Here is a 6,499-nt window from a genome sequence, read left to right on the forward strand (position 1 = left end):
AGTGATGAGTTTTTTGTTTGTTAATTTTTGTTCATTTGTTTGCTAGTCATTTTGTTTTGTTTTTATTTTTTTTGAGACATAATTTCATTATGTAGACCAGCCTGGAGGACTTCAAATCACAGAGATCTACCTTTGTCTTCCTTTGAGTACTCATGCCACTATGTCTGGCTTATATTTATGCTTTTAACCAGCTCATCGTTTTTTGTTTGTTTGTTTTGTTTGTTTGTTTTTGAGACAGGGTTTCCCTGTAGCTTTGGAGCCTGTCCTGGAACTAGCTCACGTAGATGAGGTTAGCCTTGAACACACAGAGATCTGCCTGCTTCTGCCTCCTAAGCATTGGGATTAAAAGCATGCACCACTGCCGTCCCACCAAGCTCATCTTTTGATGTGTATAAGTCATATATAGTGTAAATGAGGTAAAAATTTAAAAATTATTGTACGTTCAAAATGCATTTCATATAAATTTTAAAATTTATTTGTTTGTTTGGTTTTATTTTAGGCAAAATTTCCCTATATAGTACATATTGTTCATGATCATCCTGCCTCATCATCCTGAGAGCTTTGAGATTTCATGCATCACCATGCTCAACTCAGTTTTAAAAATTAAGTAACATAGTACTTGAATACTTGTAATATTTTCTCTGAACTAAAGTCTTTCTCTGTTGTTCAGACTAAGTTTGTAACATGCTGTGCAACTCAGGAAGGCTCTGTGCTCAGTAGCCTATCTCTGAGTCCTTAAGTTTTGCAATTTTAATAAAAAAAACTGCATTGCATCTTGACAGAATGATCTAGGGCACATTATTTTCCACTATCAGCTGTTCCTGTAAACAACACATTTTAAGTTCCGTTAGTGTGACTCATTCAAACAGATCACTAAGACAATATTCTAGCCTAACAACTTATTAGTCCAAAACTTTTTGACAGCTGAAAGTTAGCATATTATGTATAATGTAATAGAATAACACCTCCATTGACCTGTACCCAACTAACCCGAATTCTCAATTAAAAGGAATTTTTTTCTTTCTTGTGTTCAAATTTTTAAAAGTACAAAACAAATAACAAGACAATTTTATAACAGCATAGTTTATAGTAATCTTAGGTTGTCCTGATGATTAGGCTTATTTGTTGACTCTTAAGGAAAAGTCTATAGCTCCCTTTTGGGGCCATTTCTTTCAAACCAGCAAAGTGTTCAATATACTATTGCCTCATCAAAATTGACCTTTCATGGTTTCTCCATAAACTTTTATTTTGAAAAATATCTAGTAAATTATTTGTAAAGTATAACTTATTTATTGTTGTATAACTTTCAACTACAGTTGTATTTTTGTATTGTTTAAAACAAAACCTTTAAATTTTGCTTGCCTTTAGGGAGTTGCACTATTAAGAGGTGTGGCCTTGTGGTAGTAGGTGTGGTTTTGTTGGAGGAAGTGTGTCACTGTAGAGGTGGGCTTTGAGGTCTCTTTGCTCAAGCTTCCCTCAGTGTGACAGTCAGTTGACTTCCTGTTGCCTGCCATGCTCCCCTCTATGCTGACAATGACCTGACCTTCTAAAATTATAAGTGAGCCCCCTAAATTAAATGCTTTCCTTCTAAGAGGTGCCATGGTAATGGTGCCTTTTCACAGTAAAGTAAACTCTAAGATGAAGACCAAGAGAAAGGCCATGGGCAAAGGTAGCAGACTACCATATAGCAGATCCTAATCATGTGGTAAAGAAAAAAAAAAGCGATATGGTAATGATGGAAAGGCTAGAAGGCATTTAAAAAAATGAGTTACACACAGCAGTACACCTCTGTAATTCCAGTACACAAGAGGTAAAGATGATGGGATTGGTAGTTCTAGGCCAGTTAGAGCTACATAAAAGACACTGTCTCAACACACATGGAAACAATTTAGAGGCAGGAAGACTGTAAAAAGTTCAATGCCATCCTCATCTGCATATTGAGCTTCTAGCTAGCCAAAATTATATAAAACCTGATTTCAAATTAACAACAAAACCAAACAAAAACATTCCAAATGATCAAACGAAGCCCAACATAATTCATACTAACATTTAGAGGTTCCAGTCATGAGCTCTGGCTTTAAGTCCACTCAAAAAGTGACTGATTACTCCTACAACACTTGGGCTAAAATTTTTACAGTGTGCCTATCTTTCCAGGCCATTTGCTGTTGTGGTTCTCGGGATCTACAGATGGGTAAGATTGCTGATTGCTTTACTACCCTGATAACATGCATAGAACCTTCCAGCACTGTGGTACTAGGTTGGTACCAGTTTGATTTCTCCATGTCCTGTATTTCAAGTATGTGGCATCTTCAGCAATGGAGTCTTTCCATAAAGCTATAGACGATAAACAAGAACAGTGATAGTAATGTTCTATATTTCTAGGTCTATGGAGCTCTATTGTTCAATTCTTCGAAAAGAGGTAACCCATACCCACCCCTGGGATTTTGTTGGGTAGTCTGTGATGTCTGGGAGAGATTTTTTTCCTCATTGTGGAATAACTTGATTCAACTCCCTTTTCATATGTATGTGTACATATTTCAGAATGTTTCTACAATAGCAGGTTTCCACATGGCATTTTTAAAATATTTATGTGTTAGTTATACCTCTTCACAGTCCTGCTTCTATGATATAGATCACCTATCCCATGCACCTCTTCTCTCTCCATTATTTCCTATTCTCATCACTTGACAACTTTCCCCTATCTCCTCTCTCTTGAAATCCCGGCCCCTTACTGCTTTTCTGACTTCTATGGGTACACTAATTTAAACAGATAAAAACATGAGAATATTTTATTAATTTAATTTTCATGTAGGCATTGACAAGTTAATCTTTTCTTTGTTGTTCCAATTTTAATATGTGTGCTGCTAAATGGAGAAACACTTAAATAAAACCTTTATCGTACTTATTTTTATGTTTCTATGAGAATTATAATTACACATTTTCTTGAAGAATCTCTTTTTAAAGGAAAATATTACTAACTGTATGTATTTTGTTGCTTTGATATAACATTATCTTAGTTTGTATTATTGAACTTGAATTTATAGATAAGAATATGAATCATAAAAAACATGCTTAATTATCTTCATAATGGGGAATTTGTTTTCATGGAATTTACATTCTAGTGCAGCAAGCAAATAATAAAAGAAACAATAAAACAGATGCATATCAATGTTTATATTGATAAGTACTATAGAAGAAAATATGCAAGCAATTATTATAGAACATGAGGATGGGTAGGATGAGGTGGAATAATATTTACATAGGGTTTCATAGGAAGCCTGTGATGATAAACTTTGCTACAACTAACATCATTGAATGTATCCTTATTTTGGTTAGTAAAAATGCCCTCAAAGTTACTGAAAGAATAATCCATAGCAATTTTGTGAATAATCTTTAATGTATCATGTATTACTTGACTACTTTTATCAGTGGGAAGGGCAGGCTGATTATTTTATCTCATTTTGTATTGCTCTTATGGGAAAATCTACCCCAACAATATTTCCTGTCTTATGGCCAGTATTTTATCTTCATCTAATACAAACTGGTGGTTTGCTTTCAACCAGTCTTGTAATGAAAAAATGTCTTCTAGCTCTGCTGGGTTCAAATATAAGATTATAAACTTTTTGAAAGAGTTGAAGGTTAGGAAAGTTTTATTTCATACCAGAAATTTCTTTGAAGTACTGGGATCTCTTCTAGAACAAATGAATAGATAGAAAAGTATGTGCCAAACTTCATCTTCTAATGAAAGGCACCATATTCAGTGTCATTGTAGGAAATAGAAAAGTAGTATAGACAATATTTTTAACTTAGGCTGGATAGGAATTGAAGCTATTAGAAAAAGAAAATTAGAATCATTTCAGACTTCCATATATTGATGGATGCATGCAGCTTTTCCTTTTATGCATTTTTAATTCAGAATGACAAAGAATAGTTTGACATTGTTTTGTGTCACTTCTCAGCCTTTTGGCTAAGATCAAGTGTAGTAAAAAAAAATCTACCCTGTTTTGATCCTAATTTAGTGCTTTAGGGCATCTTTTGAAATGTTCTATTACTAAATCATGACTTCATAGCTGCAACCTAAGGAAATCATTTTTATGTTGTTGTTGAACTTGCCACATGAATATTAGATGTAGAATTAATGAATAAACTATCAATTTTTAAAAATCAATCTAATGTATTTACAGGGAAATGAGGGAGGTGAGTTGTGAAGAAGCATTGGCAGAACTGATCTATCCAGATTGTGTCCTCAGCCCTAGGACAGTTGACTCCTCATGGAGATTCAGGAGTGCATGGACCATGGCAATGGCTTTGCTGTGACAGTTCATCAAAGACACTGCCTCATTCACCTTTTTAGCATTGTGGAACCACTTCTGCTGACACCTACAGCAAAGATAGGACTTTCCGTCTTTCCCTTAGTTCAAGTGTCTCTGGTAAAGAGTGTCACATCACTGGTTAGAGTTCTGCATAATTAATGCAGAAAGGCAGTACTACACTTTGGTTTTTTAGTTTGGCTTTTTGTATGTGTTAGCTATGTGTTTTCTAAATGGGGCATTTTACAGATAAGGTAATCTCTTATAGCTGTTGTTGTTCACAAACTGAGGCAAGGAATGAAATAATTCACGCCATCTAATTGTGTAATCTGGTAGGCCTAATGCATTAAACATGACCAATCATTGACATCTTTATTGGATTCATTTTCCATGAGAGTTTAATGAGAGTTCCTATGTGAGTAAAAGTTGTGGGGAAGAGCAAGTCTTGACCTGGTTTAAGAAGATGCTGGGAAACATGAACTATGTTAAGGGAGTGCCAGAGAGGGTCTCCAGGAGGATGGTTGAACATGCATCTATTCAGCAAATATTTATTAGCTCTGGGACAACTTAGGGCCCAAGAGAAGAATGAGGGCTAAGTGCTGGAGGAAAGGAGACAAAAAACAGTGTGAGATGAATTCTTTGGACACTCAAAGAATGATTTTTCTCCAAACATCCTATCTCTTCTTAGTTTGTTTTAGACACTCTGGGAAATTTTCTTATCGTTGTGTTCCCTATCTGTTCCTAGTTCCTTTGCTTGTTCATTGATGGCAATACTGAGAGCAGCCATTGCATACTCTGGATTCCTGTTTTATTCTTTTTGTTTGTTTGTTTGTTTTTTCGAGACAGGGTTTCCCTGTAGTTTCTAGAGCCTGTCCTGGAACTAGCTCTTGTAGACCAGGCTGGCCTCAAACTCAGAGATCCGCCTGCCTCTGCCTCCCGAGTGCTGGGATTAAAGGCGTGCGCCACCACCGCCCGGCCTGTTTTATTCTTTATACCTACAGAAGACATTTACTTTATGCTTTATGTTGCCTTGGCTGAGCTCTGGAGATTTTCATAAAGAGATGTGCAAGAGTCTTTTGTCGTGAGTAACTGGCATTTTCTATAAATGTGTTGAAAATATAAACTGCTTTGTTATAAGGAAAAATTATAATAAATTAATTTAAAGGTTACAGTTAGCTCCATTTTGTAATTGAAGAATTAAATGACATTTTCTTCTATAAAATAGAATAAATATGCCCATGGGTAGAGCAGAGTTGGTTTTATGTTCAGAGAAGAACTGAATGAAGAAGAAACAAAGCAAAATTAGATTAAGGCATTTCAGAGTTCCTTTTCTTGTAAAGTTGAGAAAGTGAAACAGAACAATAAAAAAGTAACTGACAGGTTAATATCATATTCCCTCAGATGAAAGCTCATGAAATGTCATCATAGTGATGGAAAATGGCTGCTTTGGGGCTTGACTGTCATCATAGTCTTGATTTCACAAAAGGCCAGACTAACAAATTAGTGTTGGTTTGGTGCCATGGAATCACAACATGAATGAATCCATTTTTAATTTTCATCCCGTTTGTTGGGGTCCAGTGCAGGATCCCAGCCCCAAGTAATGGCCCACCCTGTTTTTATTTAATAGCTAATTATTTTAAATTAATACGTTCTAGGCTAGGGCTATAACTCGCTTGAGTCACAAACAGGAGGCTCTGTGTTTGAGTCCCAGTGCTGAACAAAAAAATAATTCATCAATTCATCCCGTGGCTTTCACTGGTGAAAAGAAAGGGTTTGCTAAGGACTGAAACTTCAACAATGCTATCAACTATTACACATTCTGAATTAAAAGACTTCTAATACTCTCAGGTACAGCTGTGTTTCCTCCTCATTAGGTATGCCCAATCTTTGCCATAACATACTATCCTTTTAAATTGAGGCAGTTTCTGTTTAAGCTTCCAATTTCAGCAAATAGCCCTGGGCACTAATTTTTATGTTTGCTTTTTAATTGTAAATGCAGCTTCGATATGCGTGTATTTGTTAATTCTGTTGACATTTAACTTCAACTAATAGTGTGGGTTGATCCAAATAAAAACCTAAGCAACTTATTTTATTTTTTTCAATTTATTTATTTTTAGAGTCAGTTCCACTCAGTAGACCTGGCTGGTCTGTGACACACTTATGTAGACCAGGCTGGCCTCAGACTCATA

At 35.5% G+C, this 6,499-nt stretch overlaps 1 pseudogene; it reads left to right on the forward strand.

Annotated features, from left to right (window-relative positions):
- The first annotated feature begins 3,947 nt into the window (after positions 1 to 3,947).
- Positions 3,948 to 4,095, forward strand: LOC119805673 (annotated as a pseudogene).
- The last annotated feature ends 2,404 nt before the right edge of the window (positions 4,096 to 6,499 follow it).

This window comes from Arvicola amphibius, chromosome X (assembly GCF_903992535.2).
Source record: "Arvicola amphibius chromosome X, mArvAmp1.2, whole genome shotgun sequence".
Taxonomy (NCBI): Eukaryota; Metazoa; Chordata; class Mammalia; order Rodentia; family Cricetidae; genus Arvicola; species Arvicola amphibius.